The 19,262-nt window shown below is 41.0% G+C and overlaps 1 protein-coding gene across 1 annotated transcript in view; it reads right to left on the reverse strand.

Moving 5' to 3' along the window:
* The window catches only part of CNTN3 (contactin 3), a 327,782-nt gene extending 311,757 nt beyond the window's left edge, over nucleotides 1–16,025 (reverse strand). Inside the window, exon 1 of the mRNA XM_041760551.1 lies at nucleotides 16,007–16,025. The gene's annotated coding sequence lies outside the window, so the exon portion shown is untranslated. The remainder of the gene's footprint in view (nucleotides 1–16,006) is intronic.
* Between the last annotated feature and the right edge of the window lie 3,237 nt (nucleotides 16,026–19,262).

The following is a 19,262-nucleotide window of genomic DNA, read 5'->3' on the forward strand; positions in this document are numbered from 1 at the left end:
TTTAAGAAGCAAAGTTCCAATGCTTCAGCATGGCATCAGTATGTGCCAGCATATTGATACGAACAGCAAATGACCTGCGGTTAGTTCTTTTATCTTGAAGGGAAGTATAACCAAGTATCCCCTAGAATTCAGGTTCCCCCTCATTCTCCTAACCACACTGGCAATAGAAGTTAGACAATTTAAACAATCCATCCATTCATTTACCTAGAATTCTAGAGTAGCAAAGTAATGAAAGGAGGAGGGGCTCCATTCACTCAGACAATTCAGAGGTATGACATAAGGAATCTGTCGAATATGCACTGACTATACACAAGATTCACTAAATCAGATTTATTCTAGGTTTGGTCCTAATCCAGAAACACTCCCCCCAACTTTACAACCATTTCAGAAGAGTTTATCATTATCCTTGGAATAATGATTTCATTAGATATATAAACCTCTCCCATGATTTAATAATGTATGTGAAAATTCTCTATACTCTACGTAAAAATCTTTCCTAAGCAAAAACCTTTCTAGAATGATATTGCATCAAGCAGATTATTATTTTTTTAATGAATAAGGAGTAACCCAGACTTTGTTCCTCCTAGCAACTGAGCTGTGGCTTTGTGAAATGGAATTTACAATCACTAAGGAGAAAACAGCCCTAAATCCCACAACTCCTTTCACTTAATTATTCATGACATTGATCAGCACATTTATTTTTAAAAACAGATAAAGTTAGAGCAGCACTCATAGAGGAAGAAAACTTCTTGCTATCTAGCACTACTGTAGGCTACGGAGTTTCTTTTTTCAGGGATTTGTACTTTGCATGTGCAAATTTTAAAACCAGGCAAATATTATCACTACATATTTAAAACGAGCTTAAAATGTTAAAAGCCAAGTCCCACAGGTGACACTTTTCATCCCAATTCACTCATCAAGATAAGTTCATTTATTGTTTATAACCATAAAAATTAGATAACTCTAGCAATACTAAAAATAATAACATTTTAAAAACTAGACTTTCTACTCCCCAAATGAACCAAGGGTATCTTCAAAACTTCTAGAAGAAAACTTAAGAGATACATAGGTAGCTTCTTTGGAATGGGAGATGTCTGTGAAGATGGCAACCAGTAATTCCTCTTAATGCTATCCACCATGCTGCTTCTCCCCATCAATGAGTAAACCTGTTTCCCCTTCTCTCATTCCTGGAGTGGCCTTGTGACATGCTTTACCCAACAGAAAGTAGTAGAGGTGATGTTCTGCTAGATGCAGGCTTAGACCTTATGAGGCCTTATAGCTTCCACTTTTACTCTTTTGAAATGTAAAAGAAAAGTAAGCCCAGATTACTGAAGTGATGATGACATGTAAGAGAGGGCAACCCATCTAGGTCCTAGTATTTCTAGTTACCCCAAAGAGGCACCAGATATGTGAGTGAAAGTATCTTGGATCCTCAAGGCCTAGTCAAGTGACCCCAGCCAACACCACATAGATCAAAGATGTGAAGATATGCTGTCCCTGAAGTACCCTGTTTGAATTTCCAAAGCACTCAGACACAATTCTAAACAATGTTTTAAGCCATTAAATTTTGGGGCAGTATCAACCAGCAATAAATAACCAATAAATATATTTATAATTGAGTTCAATACAATGTGATTCCCATAGTTACACTATTCCTTTCATATAATAAGCAACTCATATTAATTCTATAAAAGAATCAATGAACAAATACTTCCTGAGGCATTTACTAAGTGTAAGGCACAGAGATAAAATTAATAATAGTAATACCAACTGTTTAATGTGAGCTTAAGTATGATTATTTATTCATTAAATGTGTGGAATGCTTATAAAGATGCCAGGTAGTGTGCCAGGCACAGGTGACCAGAACCCAGAGAATTTTTACAACTTAGAGGGATATATAGACAATTATAATATAGTACAGTAACTGCTATCATAACACAGAGTCAAAATCTAGGTGTGGAGATTTTTAAAAATCCAGAAATAACTATGTTGAGGCAATATGATACACATCATAAGAAAAGTGGCTGCACTGCTCATTTGTTGTAAGCATTAAATGGAGTGGTTAGCATAGCACTTAGCACATAATTAATCCACATTAAATGGTGCTGAAAAATCTAAACTATACAAAGAGTTACAAGAATTCAAACAGGGAAAGATCATGAGTGCTCTGTAGGCTATTTGTGGTCTTTACGTAATTAGTTCAATAGTTTTGAGAGCCTACTCTCTGCCAGACAATGGGTTACAGGGGTAGCCAAGAAAGACAGGTTTCCTGCCCTTAAGCTACTCAATCTGGAACCAGACAGTAAATAATGGTGATATAGATACAGAAAAGTAGAGCAAAAAAATGTCATCTGTTCAGGAAGTGTCACTTAACTGGCAACTTGTAAGATGAGCAGGAGTCGGCCAGGCAACGGCTGCTGGGTAAGTACATGTGTATCAATGCATGTGTGTGGTAGGATGGAAGCAACAGGGGTAATGGGAAAGTGTACTCAGCCAGTGGTCCTACCACATGCAAAGACTCATTCATCACTGCTAGAATGAGAGAACCCAGGAGTTGCCCATGATAAGGACAGAAGGGCAGGAGGGGTAAAATCATGGAGGCTCTAGAAGTCCTGTCAAATAATCTGGACTTTACCCTAACACCAACTGAAATTCTGTAAGGTCTCAAAGAGGGCTTCATATTTCATTCTGCACATTAGCTGAAGTATGGAAGTAGGATCAAAATAATCAAGACTATGTAGCGGAGACAGGAAGCCAGACTGGATGCTTTTGTAATAATCGACAATAATGATGGTGGTTTAGATGAAGATATTAAGAGAACCGAGCAATTTCAATGAATATTTCAGATGCAGGAAAGACAAAACTTGTGTGCTTTTCAATTGGGCTTCAAAAAGAAGAGGTCAATAAATCCCAAGTTTATGGTTTTAGTAATTGGGTTGACGCAGATGTTGTTTTCAGTGGTGGGGCAAAGTGGAGAACAGTGGTACGAATGAAATTTTGGCAAGGATGTTCATGAAGTCAGCTCCGTATGTGTTGTGGCTGAAAGGCTCTGAGAGAGCCAAGTAGGAGTGGTATTATTGATCAGCACAGATCAGGTTATATTGCAGTAACCAACAACACAAAAATTTCCATGCTGGTGACAATGAAGTGTATCTTGTGCTTATGTTTGATGTTTAATGCAGGTCAACAGACGGTTCTGCACATAGCAGTCACTCAGGTCCCAGGCTCCAGGAAACTACATCTTAACATGGGATTCCATGGCCTCAGAAGCAAAGAAAAACACAAGGAACGATGTACTGGCTACCAAGCACCTGCAGGAAGTGAATAAATGTGAAATGTTCACATTTCATTGGCCAAAGCAAGTCACCCTATCAAGCCTGTCATGATCAATAGCATGAGAAAGAATCACCCTTCCTCAGGGAAGAGTGAATGATTCTCAATAGTTTGTAAACAGCAATAAAGCAAACAATCAGGTAAGTAGGTTTAGATCTTTGGATAAAGCTAACTAAAGCTAAAGAGAGACAAAAGAGAAATGTTAAGCTGAACTTTAAAAAATATGGGTATGATTTCAACAGAAGTAAAGAAAAAATCATTAAGAGGATTCCAGGTATTAATGTGGGGCAATGGTAAGGAAAGCACCTATGGTAGTTTTTGATAGCTTCTCTGTTCCTCTCTTTATAATAAAGAGCAAAAGAGAAGAAAAAAAATGAATGATTCACATGAGGGAGAAGGAAAACAAGGCAACTACAGACTCTAGGACTTAAGAGCCAAGGAGGGCCAGCTTTGGAAATATGGGAAGAGGGAGAGTTAAGCTAATGGGGGGGGGGGGGGGCTGAAAGAGGTCCTGAAAAGTGAACTCAATTTCAGTCCTAGAGATGAGATTCTACGTAGAGAGAGAAAAGTGAGTCCACTTGGGGTGTGAGATGCGTACAAGAGTTCACTCACAATCACTATGGAGGATAAGGCAATAGTTCCCATTTCCAGTTATATAAATTTGTCTTATAAGTGGAGGCTGTTCCAGAGTGAAAAATGCAGTACCTGCAGACATGGGAAATATGGATTCCATTTCTGGGTAGGTCATTAACCTGTATTTGACCTGAAGAATTCTATGAATCTTTTTGGCCTCATTGGCAAAATGTATTCTAAGATGCTATGCTTTGTAAGAATTTCTGGGCAAAAAATAAGAGCTCTTTACAGAGATTTTTTACCTAGACCCATCATCCTCTGCCCAGTCTCCTATTACTTATTCACAACAGGGCCTGGCATCAGATCTACCTCCATCACCTAATAGTGTCCTACAGTCTGCCCAAATCAGGGTCTTCTGTATCACAACTTACAGCTCATGAAGTAACCCCTTAAACACACTCTCAACTATAACAAGCATGAAAATGACTCACTAGTTCAAAAAACTACCAGTCCAACTTTTACCAGGCAAACTAACTGTGCTCTGATTTCTGGCTCTTCATACCTGGAGGATTGAGCTCATACTAAAGCCTTCCCTAATCATTCTTGATAGTTCTACCAATTTCCTTTCATTCTTCCCAACTCCCTTGTCTTTTAACATATACCATACCTCCATTATTCTATTAGTATATATAAAATATAGTGAATAATATGGACATCAACAGTAAAACTGCTACAAGCAACAGGTAGGAAAACTCTGGGTTTTTTTTAAGGGCTTGACCTTACTTTGCATATTTATCACAACAAATCTTTACAGGACCAATATTCCAATTTTACAGGTGAAGAAACTAAGGCTTAGGAGAATCAATTAATGTGCATGACATCACAAACTATTAAGTGGCAGACACTTTGCCTGGATTAAGAAGTATACACATTAACACTAGGCAAAACTTCCCAATTTTATTCCTAGATTTTCAAATACATAGTTCTTTCAACTGGACTATACATTCTCTGAGAGCTTTCACTGTATTTTCCAACTCTGTGTATTACTGAGCTTCACACAGGACTCCTTCACTTAGGCAGCAATTAGAGAGTTATAATTCATTCATAGGCAATAAAGTGACATTTTACATTTCTTGTTTTTAATTTGAAATGCAACTAAAATCTAGCGGGCATTTATGATGCTTAATGGATATGAGGTTTAGTGGTATGGCAGATTGCATTATTGGCCCAAATTTTTCACCCTTCCTGTATCTATGCCCTTGGCAATTCCTGCCATTAAAGAGACAGAGGGGAGTTCCCCACCCCTGACTTAGAGTTTGCCCATGTCTGTCATTACAGCCAACAGAATATAGCATAAGTGACAATATCTGAATTGTGGCCAAGATCGTGTATGGTTCCATTTGTCCTTCTGCACTTATCCAACTGGCATGAGAATTTCTACCAGGGAATTTTTCCTTTAACCTATACCTCAGAATTAGATATGGAACTATCTGGGCTGGTCAGATCTGAAGTTTGAGCAAAGAAACCCAGTCAAGATCTGCCAACTCCCAGCTGACCCATAAAAATTTATACGCAAGCCCATAGCATACCAAGATATGAGAGGATCTAGCAGAAGCTCTAACATGTTAGTAATAGTTTGGTTTGACTTTTTGTACTTCTGCTTTAAGACGTAGGGCTTATAATAAAATCTTAGACTTTCAGTTTTCAGGAACTATAGGGGTATAGTTCCTGTGGACAGGTTGAGTATAACAAGTGTAAATGTGACTAAAATGTATTTTATGTGTAGGAGATTAAGAGAGGTAGATTATGGTAGATTATATTACTATATGTAACCACTCCCTTATCCTCTCCCTCCTTTACTGGCACTGCTGTGACTTCTAGTCAATGAAATGTGAAAACAACCTATATGTGACCAGTCCTAGCCAATATTTTAAGTGCAACTTTATCATTCAAGTAAGCCTCTTGGGTTTCTGCCCTCTGCTGTGAAAGTGTGTTCCTTTCTTAACCCGAGTTCCCTAAAAAAACAAAATCTGAGATGAAAAAGATTTACTGAAGAAAGCTCTCTAAAGAAAACACTGTAGGGAAGCATTAAAAAGCATGAACATGGGGCCCCCTGGGTGACTCAGCTGAGCATCTGACTCTTGATTTTGGTTCAGGTCATGATCTCAGGGTTGTGAGACTGAGCCCTACATGAGGTTTTGCACTAGGAAGGACCCTGCTTGAGATTCTCTCTCTCCTCCCTCTGATCACCCCTCATTCTCTCTCTCTTTCCAAGACAGCAAGCAAGCAAGCAAGCAAGCAAGCAAGCATGAATAGGCAAAGGAGGAGCCTGAAACTTAGAATATGGCAACTGCGACCTCAGTTGGTCTTAAGGGGACTTCTAGGGCTGGGATGGCTTTTGGAGTTGTCCTAAATTAAGGCAAATGGACCAGGTTTTTGTACCCAGGCATGAGCCAGTCACTGGCATGGGCATCAGCCAAGAGGAGGCATAACCTTGCCTGGGACAGTTCCATCTACAAAGGGAAGCTCCCCAGTGAGGGATGAACCTCTGAGCCATCAGCAGCTGATATACCAAGCAAACATGGGTAGGTATATAAAGCTCTAAGCTGGTAGACCTAGATGGAGCACCAGAGTATATACTACATTAGCTGTACCTTTACCTTAAAGCCCAGAATGAAAAGCCATGTGAGGAGACACCTGGGTGGCTCAGCGGTTGAGCATCTGCCTTTGGCTCAGGGCGTGATTCTGGAGACCCGGGATCGAGTCCTACATCAGGCTCCCTGCATGAAGCCTGCTTCTCCCTCTGCCTATGTCTCTGCCTCTGTCTCTCTCGTGTGTCTCTCATGAATAAATAAATAAAATCTTTAGGAAAAAAAAAGAGAAAAGAAAAGCCATGTGGAGAAGGCACACACAGTCAAGCAAGAACATGGAAGAGAACACTGCTGCCCCACCTCTGACCCACAGCTTTCAGGTAACACAGGTAAGTAATATTTGTCCTTAAAAGCTAATGAAATTTTCAGAGTATATTTTACTAAAGGAAAGCTGACTGATACATTTATAAAACAACATAAAGAAGTAAAACCTCACATTTTTAAAAATACTAATATTTTTTAAATGTGGTTTTTTAAAGATTTATTTGAGAGAGAGAGACAGAGCACGAGTGGGAGGGGCAGAAGAGACAGAGAGAGAATCTCAAGCCAACTCCATCTGAACGCAGAGCCTGACGTGGAGCTTGATCTCACTACCCTGAGATCACAACCTGAGCAGAAACCAAGAGTCGGATGCTTAACCAACTGTGCCATCTAGGCGCCCCTAATTGTATTATTTTTTAAAATTATAATACATATGTATGTATTGCTGCTGCATAAACTACCCTGAAACTTAACAATCTAAACACAATTTATTTGCTGTTGATTCTGAATTTGACTTGAGTTCAGCTTGGTGGTTTGTTTGCTAGTTTTGCCCCATGTCACACATGTAAGTCAACCATCCAATGGCTTAACTGGGATGGTTGGCCTTACATGACTGATTACCAATTCTGGCTATTAGCTAATATTGGCTGTAGGCTTGTCTTTAGGTGGCTTCTCAATCTCTGAAAGGTGGGCCTGAACTTCCTTACATGGAGGCTTCAAGGCAGGAAGAGAACAGGAACATAAGCTCCCATCACCTTAGAGCTTAGGCTCAAAATCCAAATAACACCACTTTGGTTACTTTTTATTGATCAAGGGAGATTCAAGGGAGAGGAAAACAGATTCCTTGCTTAAAGACAAGAGCAAGTCACCATGCAAAGTGCCACGAAAGGTATTGTTGCAGCCAACTTCGCAAAAAGTCTCCCACAGGGCTTATGTGTGCTTTATCATTTTCTAAAGGTATTTTTCTCTGAAGATCAAATTTGATCAAGTTTATAGTCACTTTCCCTGCCCCTGTAAAAAACCCTGCAAACAAATAAATGTGATCTTTTCAATTAGAGACAACTGAAAACATTTACCCACTAGGGGTCAGCACAGAAGAGTCAATTCAAAAATACAACCAGAAAGCAAGAAAGAAAAACTAAGAAAAGGAAAAGAAGGGGAAGGAGAAGGAGGAGGAAGGATTGGACTCACTTTAAATCATATGGCATATTAATCCAATGAACAATCCAAAATTCCTCCCCTTCATTTACTCTCTTCTTGAATGCTTAACAAAACATTTGTATTTCTTAGGAGTTTTATGATTTGCTATTAATTCTATTCCTTACTCTAGTCTATGCCTTAGGTGGTGCGTGTGTGCCTGTGTCTGTGTGGTCAAAGTGGGAAAGGAAGAAGAACAAGGACATAATCAGATTATTAATAATCAAATGGAAGAAAAAAATTAAGATTCGGGAGGAAAACCCTGAAAGTAATTTCTAGAAAAATGACAAAAGAGATTTCCAAGCAAGTCATAATGCAAAACCATTTACAACAGCAGACAATTATGGCACTATTAGACTAAAAAGAGAAATGTCTATAATCTAGAATTTCCCATTATATGGAAATATGCCCTCCACTTATAAGCATCTTCACAGAATATGTGGTTTGGTTTCAAATAAAACAAAAGCCATATATTGAGACCCTTCCGTTCTTTTTAAAAACGAATATTGTCACTAAGTACCACACAATCAATTTCAGAGTGGTAATTTCTGTTTAACATCGGTGAAATAATCCAATAAGTTAGTACTAAATATAAACATGTATATTTTTCCATTGCACATGAGAAAATTTTTGTTTAATAGCATGAGAAAGTGAGAAAGAAAAAAAACCTTTGACCACAACCTTCAAATTTCAAAATTCTACAGCTGATGCACAGAGTCCTTGGTTGGTTTTTCTTAGCAGAATAAAAGAACTCCTAGTAAAGCTTCACCAAGAATAATTGAGAAATCTGATAAATTGCCTAACATAAAAATGTAAATATTTTTGTAGGCAAAGGGAATGGAAGAGCGGTACTGTCTGCTGTAGCACACACCCGACTTTGGTACAAATATGCTTTATCTGTATTCCAGAGCCTTCAGAATATTCACTGGAATTGGTAACGACTGGTAATCAGCAACTTTTCTGCTGCTTTATATTCACAGAAGCGGCCAGCCCAAGTGAGTAGCAGCCATCAGATTAGATCACTAGCTATATTGTTCGGGTTGATTTTAATTGCCTGGAAAGGGTCATTACCATCTTCTGCAATATGTTATTTTAAAGAGTGGCTATTTCTATGTAAGAACAAAAATGGACCAGAGTCTACTAGTGTTGGAAAGTACAAGGAAGTATTCAGTAGGATCTTGGCCCTGGTGGCATAAAAATCCTGCCCAAGTTTGATTACATTGACAAACAAACACTTACCTGCAGAACTTCTTAAAACTAATATGGAAAGTCAACACAGATTCCCAAACTGATGACCAGAGAGAACGACCCAAATGTCACATCCTGCTTTATAAAATGCCAAGACTTCTGTTTCCATAGCAACTTTTACATATAGGCAACTCCAAGGTGAGTGAGTTCATGATATTTAAGAGCAACAAGAGAAATATTTGCATGGGAAAAGGTCTATGGAAGTAGGGTATTTGAAACCTGGAGGACACTTACAAAATTATTACATTAGTGTATGTTTAAAATGGGAATGGCAGCTCTCTAAGGATATTTGTTGTTTAATTTAAGCCCTAGATATATAATTCTATACGAGGGATAAAACTGCATAGAGCTATAAATGCACTCATAATCAGGTTTAAAAATTATAGTGATAGCTATAAATAAGGTCTGTTGTCTTGTTAACAGTAATGCACCAATGTCACTTTCCTGATTCTGATATCATGCTACAGCTAATATGCAATATCACCATGGGAGGAAGCTGGGTGAAGGATACACAGACTTCTCTGTATTATTTTTGCAACTTCCTATGAATGTAATTACTTAAAACCCAAAAGTTTAGGGGCGACTGGGTGGCTCAGTCAATTAAGCATCTGCCTTTGGCTTGGGTCATCATCTGGGGGTCCTGGGAAGGAGCCCTTCGTCAGCCTCCCTGTTCAGCGGGGAGTCAGTCTGCTTTCTCTCCCTCTGCTCCCTCCCCCCTGCTCGTACCCTCTCTCCTGCTTTCTCAAATAGATCAATAAAAAAATCTTTTAAATACATAAACAAAAGAAAAAGTTTAAAAATGTAAGTTACCAGGTCTCATCCCCACAAATAACTCAGAAAGTCCTGTAAGGACCAAAGAATTTCTCTTATTTCAACAGAACAGTTAATGTTTCTAGAAAGGTCATAAATCGGGAAAAAGTGAAAAGGATGTGGAATATTTTCTGTGGTATAAGGCGGCCTTCTATTGAAGGACAATTGGTGAGATTGTTTCACGCCCACAAGGCATCCCCTCCCACCCACCTTTTTTTTTTTTTTTAACTATGTAACTATTTATAGTTTAGGAAGATGTGCTTTTGATTTGCTGTGAAGCATTTAGTTCTTTCATATTCAATGTTTTACTCTAATCAATAATGGATTTTGAGAATTCCAAATTACCCCCATTGCACTAAAATATGCCACTTACATCAAGGACCAGCCATTGGTACTAACTACCTAAGCTTATGCCCGCCCCCTCTAGGGTATATGTCTGTCAAAGAATTTTCAAAATTCAGACCATATCCAGATAACTATCTATTGTCAATTAATAATTTGTCATCCAGAAATTATGCAAAAATACAATAAAATCTTTAAAGTATACACTAAAACATTTTAAGTCCAATAAAAAAGGCCTAACACAACTACAGTAGAATTGCATGTAAATAAAACAGATCAGATCATCCTCCTTTCATTCCACAAATACTCACCAAAATCCTAATATGCTGTGCCATTCCACCCACAGACTATCAGGACAGACAGCTATTAAACAATTGCACAATATCAATCAAAGTCTAATCCATTCTCCTTCTAGAGCAAAAAAATTTAAAACATAGTTGAGAGCAGAAAGCATGCAACTGAAACCTTGTCTAGAGGACACCAAAGGCTTCTCAGAGGACTAGATAGGTGGGTATCACCTAGACTAATGGTAGGATTGGAATTAAGGAGCTTTCCTGGCAAAAGTAACAGTGAATTAAGAGTGGATATGAACTGAGATGTGAATGAAGGGCTCTGAATGGGAGCCATGGATGCAGGACCCTTGAAGATAAAAGCATCATCTTGAGTTTTTAAGAAAGTTTTTTTTTAAAAAAACCTGTAAATTCGAACTTCAAGTATGGGCAGGAAATAAAGGGAAGAAGTCTGATGCAGACAGGCTCCATCACTGGCATTTTTTTCCTCTAGGCAAAGGATGTCCAACAATACAAGGTTTGTGGCTCATGGATTAACACAGCAGCACGTGTCAAAAAGACTGTAGTTAAGAAAGGCAGTGGGGCAGAAGGTGGTTTCTTAATCTACTGCATCTAGGTAAGAAGTATAAAGGGTATAAAGTGCTTGGAACCTGGGCTGGTGCCTAATTACACAAATATTCTTATATTTTTCATCGGTTAACTAGTTGCAAGGACGATAGAAGAGGGTGGTGTCAAAGACCATTGGTGCCCTATGTCTCGATGACCACAATGAGAATAAATGAAAGAAGACAGCACTATAAGCTGGAACCAGCCTGGGAGGGAAAAGGATAAATTCCAGCTTTGACATAATGGGTTTGAAGTAGCAGATACCCAAGAGCTCAGAGAGACCATGGGCAGGCGACAGGAAAAACACTCTCATGAAAAGTTAGCTGTGGACTTCTGCTGAATATGAACATTACTGACAGGATCTTTGTTCACGGGGGTGCTCGGGCCATGTTTTGTAAACTCAACACCCTCCAAAAGCATAGTTCTCGTGGGTTTATCAAACTCCACTGTGAGCTAGATACTCTGATAGGAGCTGCTTTGCAATAGTGGGCAAAACAGATGTGATAACTGCTTATAAGACGCTTACAGAATAGTAAATAAGGAGTCAGAGAAGGAGATAGTTTCAAGTTATAAGTGCTTTGGGGGATATGAACAAAAAGAAACTAGCAGAGGGATTCTAAAAAGAGGAGAGAAAATAGCCTTCTTTTAGTAAATGATATTTAAATTGTGACCGAAGGAATAAGCAATAGTCAAAAATGTGTGTGTGCGCGTTGTGTGTAATTGGGGGTAAAGACTAGAATGGGCTTGCAGGCAAAGAGATAAAATAGATCCTAAGGCTGGAAAAAGGTCAACAAAAGTGGAGACAATGAATCAAAGCCTAATGAGGTTCGTATTCCCAAAAGCATGGCATGGGATGATGTTGGAGGGACAGGTAGTGTTTAAATCCTACACAGCTTTGTAGATCATAATTCATAGTTCTGAATGCAACAGAAAAATCATTTAAGTGCTCTGAGGAGAGGAATATTAATTAACTGACATTTAAAGAAAAAAATACTTCCCTGACTGCAGTGCAGAGAATTATTTGGGGAGAAAGGAGGCAGAGAAACCAGTGTCGTTATCTCAGGGAAGAAGACAGTGACTCAGAATAGGGCAACGTGAGCGGAGATGGAGAGAAGTGGACAAATGAGACAAACATTAGAATCAAAAGGACCACACAGGATTTGAGTTACACTAGTTCCCCCAAATAAGAGTGTCTGAAGTATGGAAATGGTCCCAAGAATTCTTGGTCCCAAAGACAGTATAGGAACAGGCTCATTTATCACAATATAATCAAAGTGGTTTTTGAATTACAGTCTTCATCCCTTCATATGTGAAAGGCAATCAAAGTCAAGCAACTTAGAAAAACAAATGGGACAAATTTGTTCTCCTGTTTCGGAACACAGAAAATTTACAAACTGAGTTATAAAAGAACCTAAAAGAGTGCTATGGGATTGCTATAACATGTATAATCTATTACTTAAAATGCCAATATGTCTGCAATAAGGAATATGCATACTTTCTGAATTATTTTATCCTACTTAATAAAACAGTCATTTTTTCCTTCACTTTTAGCAAGGCAGCTTCTTGCACAGTAAAGATTCTACAAATATTTACATTCCAAGTAGCAGAGCTGTTTGAGATGCTATAAAATTCTGCCAGCACTTCTATTACAAACCCTTATTTCTTGTTTATAACATGTACATAAAAGGGGAGAAATAAAAATGTACTATGGATTGAAACTTGGCATACAAAGTTTCAACTACAAGTTAGATTTCTACTGCAGCAAATCTTCAAAAGAAATATTACATTATATTTAGTAGATAAATGAGGGGGGGCGAGGGGAGGGATGGTGATATAAACTGAAAAACCACTTAGCATAGTTGATTTGTTCTTGAAATTTTTACACCAATTAGATCTGAGACCGCTATCTATTATCCCTTAACTTCAAAGAAATGTTCTATCTTCAACTATTTTGTGGACAGCCCAACACTCAATTATTGCCAAACATCTTTGCAAAAAGAAGTTTCTAAGGCAGTATTATCAAGCGTAAGAAAGGAAATAGTCTGCCAGCATTAAGTGACTAATAAATACATTTTAAGACCATGGGGACACCTCCGAAATGCTCACCTTCAAAAAGACAAAAAGGCTTTAAAAGTGAACTGGTAGTGATGCTGGAACCAGAGATGGCAAGCAAATATACACAGCATCAATGAATCCTCCTGCCATCTGATTATCTCCCAATGTATAGAGTTTACATTATTTTCTTGCCAATACCTTACTAACTGATGACTAGAAAACACAGAACTGAACCAGCACTAAGCACAATATAGTGATATATGGATTTGGCAGTTTTAAAGGGGCAATTATATCTATATACCATTTCAGCACAAAGCATCAAGAGTTAATGAGAACTTCAAGTTGCACGCTTAAATTACGCAGTAAAAACCAGAAGATGTGTACTGAATGTGTGAGGAGTTGGGAACTTATAAAAGAGAAAGACACATATTTTGCAGGCAGAGTGAAGAGGCTATTAGTTTGTAATAACTAGGCATATATGAAATGTGACAGTGATAAAATTGAACATAAATCAGCAATGGAAAGGCTACAGCTTGCTGTCTGTAGCTAATCTTTGCTCCAGTTGAAATTGCTCAGCACTTTGGTCCTATTAAATGTTTTGCTGCCATTTTAAGGAACAATTGAACCATCTGGTTGGGTTATGAAGGACGCTGAAAAGTTAAGAGTTCTCCTGGAGAATGGGCTTAACGCCTTCATGTCTTCAGCCTATTACTGATGTCCAGACGGGGCTGAATATTATTGTCTGAGGCAGCCACTGCCTGAATCTATTACCCTGCAAATCAATTAGCTACTCCGAGTCTGTTATCCCACCTTCAGACAGGAGGGTCACACCAATGCATTGAGCCTCACCATTTACCTAAAATAAAAAACGTGCAGCAATTTGCTCAATTTCCTTGGTGAACACTGTTCCTTTCAAGTGTCCTCAAACTACACGTTGACTCTCAACTGACTTCAAGTAAGCATTCAAAGACCAGTAATTCCTGAGCCCACTATTTTTGCAATTTGCAAGCAAACACATTTCCATTAGCAAGGCTAAACCCTATCAGATGTCTTCTATGAACCACATTTACAAGAACCTGTCCCATTGCAACCAGTGACTGGCACATATTAGGCATTTTGTAAATGTTGCTCAAATGGGTATGAGTACTAATCTACAGACAACCTCCTCCCTAGTGCCACACCCCACAAAGGGTTAAAATCACAACCTGAGATGCCAGGTGAAGGCAGCCAAAGTCGTGTTGCTGTTAGTAAATACAAGTAGCAAAGCAAAAGTAACACCTTTGACTTTAGTATTGAGACATAATAGCGCTTCCAAAGGCAATTACTCCTTTCGATCACTGAAGAGCTCTGACTCATTGTTCTGATTAATTCCTGTTTTTAATCTATTTACAGATCAGGATTCTTTTTCAGCTAGTGTGATACTCATCTCTGTGGGGGTAAACAGAAACCACAGCTTGTAGAGTCCTCCTACTTTAAAAAAAACAAATATTCTTGCTTAATCATTTTTAAATTATTTCTGGATTTACCTACTCACCATATGAGCTGGGGTTTCTGACCTCCCTCCTGAACATCACACATCTCCCCTCTCTGTGTTGCCTCCTCTAGCTATGTTTCCTCACATCGTGATTCGAGGTGGACAAACTGACGACCGACCCCCTTCCCAAAAACGTCTGTCCCCCTCCGTTTGGCTCAGACCAGAGACTGACTATCTTCACCATGGTGGGTACCGTTTGTTATCAAATCATTCCTCTGGGCACATCTCCTTGTTGTAAATCAATAAGCAAATGCAATACAAGAAAAGGACACACGGATTGGTGAGTCGTGCGGGGCTCTGCACAAGCACAGCCCATAAGCTTGTTCGCTCATTTCAATCAACCAAAAAAAAAAAAAAAATTCTGATGGTGCTGCGACTTGGGGGACCCAGTTGGCACTTCCCGGTTTTCCGTTCCTGATACTCTGTTACCTGCTTGCTTAGCTCTGCAGGGCTCCTTGGAGAAGGCAAAAAGCAGCCAAGACCAGGTCCGAGCTCCAGAAATCTGGACTACAGCCCATTCCAGAGGGAAAAAAAAAAAAAAAAAAAAAAACAACCTGGCAAAACGCAGCAGCAGATCCCGTCCAAGGCTGCAGATTTGAAAGTGGAAAAAGAGAATGCAGCTTGGAAAACTTGATCGCTAATCGAAGAATCCTCTGCCGCGGTTTCCTCGGAGCTGGGGACCAGGGAGGGGTTTCTAGCAAAAAAAAAAAAAAAAAAAAACTATCACATCCCGCCCCCCTCCCCTCCCCAATCCCTGCGCACCGCGGCCCTAGGATTCCTCTTTCAGCGCTTCTGAGGTCCAAACTTTTTCTTTCTTTCTTTCTTTTTTTTTTTTTTTTTTTTTTTTTTTTTTTTTTTGCTTTTTTCCAACTTCCCTAGCCAAATGCTCTGCGCTAAGGGCTAGCTCGAGGGACCCAGCTCGCGTCTCCCCGCGCTGGAGGCGGGTTGCAAAGTGCTCCCGTTCTGCACACCAATTCTGCCCATCTGCAGCGAGACGCATCTTTCGCTCTCCGGCCGTCGGGTGCACGTCCCCGCCAACAAACTTTAGGGCCAGGAGCCTGGAGGGCAGTGCGCAAAGTTTGCCTGGGCAGGTGGCTCTGACTTACCGGGTCCCCGCCGCTCCCGACACGCCCGCCCGCCGCCGGCCGCCCTCCTCCGGGGCCTGGGGGGCCGCCGTCGCCGCGCCCCGGTGCGCGCCGTTCCCGGCCGAGCCCGCGGCGCCCGCCCGCCCGCCTCCTCCTCCTCCTCCTCCTCCTCCTCCTCCTCCTCCGCCTCCTCCGCCGCCGCCGCGCGCCAGGCTGCTGTGGCTGCTGTGGCTGCTGTGGCTGCTGCCGGCGCCGAGCGAGCGCTGCCTGCGCCTCCGCCGCCCGGGCTTCGGCTCCAGCGCGGGCACCGGAGGGAGGGGAGAGGGGGCGGGCGAGAGGGAGGGGCGGGGAGCGCGGCGGAGCAGCCAACGGGGTCCCGCGCCCCGCGCCCCGCGCCGCCCCGCGCTCCGCCGCGTGCGCCCACGTGTGTCCGGCCTCCGCAGGGCCCTGGGCGGCGGCGGCGGTCAGCGTGTCCCCGCCTGGCGGCCTCGTGTGCGCGCCGCTGGGGCCCCGGGGAGCACGGGGTTAACGAGGTGGGGGGGGACGTCCACTTCGAGGGGAGCCCCCCGCCGCCGCGCTCCCGCAAGCCGATTTAACATCAAGGCGGATCCTTATCAGCGGGTCACGGTGTGCCAGGTAGTGGACTGCGCAATTTGAGGGAATTAGTTCATGGCGTCCCCAGAGCGACCCTGAATCTAGTAGGATTCCTTGACTTGATGATGAGGAAATTAATTGGCCCAAGGCCTCGGTGAGTCGGTTAGAAGAATAATTCACAATTGGATTGGGACAAGGACCCTGTGAGGGGAGGTACCGACGTCTTATTTTGTCTGCCTGTGTTCACTCAGGTTGGTTGGAGAACCTGGACTTGGAGTGAAAGTCTGCTGGAGTCCTGAACGCCGCTTTGAACGGCCAGGCTGGGCTTACTTACTGCCAGTGCCTGTGCAAAGGTGGCTCCGGGAGCTTTACTTGTAGTTGAAAAACGATTGGAACCAACCTACCTGTTCATCATTAAGAGGGCGTCTAGCTAGAATAAAGTGGAAGGCGTTGGAATATAATGCAGCACCTCTGGAGGGGGAGGCACATTTATTACTGGTGGCATGGAATGACCTTCAGGAAGCATTGTTAGGAGCAAAGTTAGTTCGGGGAACATATTTACAGTTTTTGTGTTTACATGCACATCTATGTGTGCGTATTTGTGCACAGTTTCTAGAAGGATGTCCTAGGATACTGTGCGCAATACCCCTTGTGACTAAGACTGTAACTGGGGCCAAGTTTTATGATTCTCTGACATTGTTTTTTAAAAAGTTATCCTAAGTTTACTTTGTCTCTATGAGAAACAAGGAATCTAGCCACATTTGTTTAATTGGGCTTAATAGGTTCACAGTCTTGTCTCTTCTCTTCCTGTGATTCCTCCTGCTGGTGACAAAATTCCAAATCAAGTGCAGCCTCCTGAGGGACGGAGATCTGAGAGGGGTTTAAGGGAAAGAGCTGCTGTGACTGCTCTTTCTCATTCTTCCTCTTTCCCCGCAGCAGCCCCGCCCACACACGCACACACACATACATACACACATACACACTCCTGCCCCAAATAAGTACCCCTACCTAGTCCCCTGCAGTTCAGAAGAGAATTTGATTTGTTGGGGAAACTCTTGCCAAGGGGTTTTAAAAGACAAAAGGCAGAACCCAGGTGCTTAAGATGCAGGGTAATGCTCCCTACAATAAACCCCACAGGCAGGGCACCACCAGCCACTCTGGCTGGCAGTTGGAACTCAGTCTAAGGCTTGAGCAAGGCAGGGATTGCCCCAGAACTATTTGAGAGTGATGCTCTCTTTCCCCATGAGCACCCAGCAGGGACCTGGAATGCACTAGATAACTTTCTCTGATGTTGGCCACTTTTGTCCAGGCTCTCACTTGATCAGGAAACTTTTCTTCCCTGTGAGAGTAATGGCTGGATTACCACCACCAACAACAACAAAAGCTGGCTTTATTTATGTTTGAAAAGGGGGGAGGCAAGGATAGATAGCACATGCTGCTATAAATAAAATAATGTGCTTTTTCCCATCAGAATTAAATTGCAGTAAATTTAGGCTCCTTAAAGTCTCTCTACTTAGGAAAAGAAAAAAAAATAGAACAGGTATGTGGAAAGGTTGTTTATGGTCTTTTCAGTTGTTATTGGTTACTGTAAATAATCTTTTTGCTTGCAATCTGGGAACATGTTGGCAAACCCCCTGAGTGTGACAGAATGTTTTATTGAGTAGAACTGGTGTATTCTGGAAGGAACTGAGAAAATTTTACATGCAAATTATGCTCATGCCTGGCACCTAGCAGGTGCAATTACTGCCATGCCCACATCTATCAAGAGGAGTGCTTCTTCTCTTAATATTTTCAAGTTGATGTCTCATAATGCATTTTTCCTTCTAATACATACATATATGCTGTGTCTAGTGGGAAGGGAAAGAGCATTTTCATCAAGGAGGGGGAGCCGGCCCCAGGCAGCAAATGGCAGGGAGAAGACAGGAAAGAAGCTTCTTACATTAGAGAAAAATGTAAACCTGAACCCCTCACCCTCTCCAAATAATTAGTCATTTCCAAACTCAGATTACATTCCCAATGGTGGTGAAAACAGGTTAGTACTGGAAAGGGATCTAATGGACTTTCTAATCTGTGGTTGCAGTAGGAGGGGGGGAGGGGCATCTTAAATTTGTAGGAGTAATGATGAACATTACTATGAACCACAGTTTCATAGGCAGAACAGGTAAGAGGTGTATAAATATATGTATTTAGAGAGATATGCATCATTTTATTTCCTCCCTTTGCTCAAAATGTAAAGCATAATTTGAGTCAACTGAAAACCTGATATTTACCAAAAGTTGATACACAAGAGCAGGTTTAAATAAAATTCCCATCCAATTTCTGGGCCAGAAGCCCAGGAAATTAAAAAAAAAAAAATTAAAGGCACATGTGGGTCTTCTCAGTGTGAATGCCGGATGGAGTTTTTATTGAATTTGGCCTCAACTGATTGTAGCATTATAAGCAATTCTGCAGTTAAGTTTCAGCAGCCATTTAGATGGCACATCCTTTTTTTAGGGTATTATAACTAAGAATAATAACTTCCTTTTTATATGGCACCTTTTATATCAAAGCACTTTAAAGTGTGAGATCATCTTCCCATTATTAAGATACCCCATCTGTGTTGGAATATAGAAGCTATTTCATGCCACTGACACCACATAACCATTATTTGTTTGCCTGTTTATTGTGTAGCAAAAGGAAATGA

Source organism: Vulpes lagopus, chromosome 7 (genome assembly GCF_018345385.1).
Source record: "Vulpes lagopus strain Blue_001 chromosome 7, ASM1834538v1, whole genome shotgun sequence".
Classification (NCBI taxonomy): Eukaryota; Metazoa; Chordata; class Mammalia; order Carnivora; family Canidae; genus Vulpes; species Vulpes lagopus.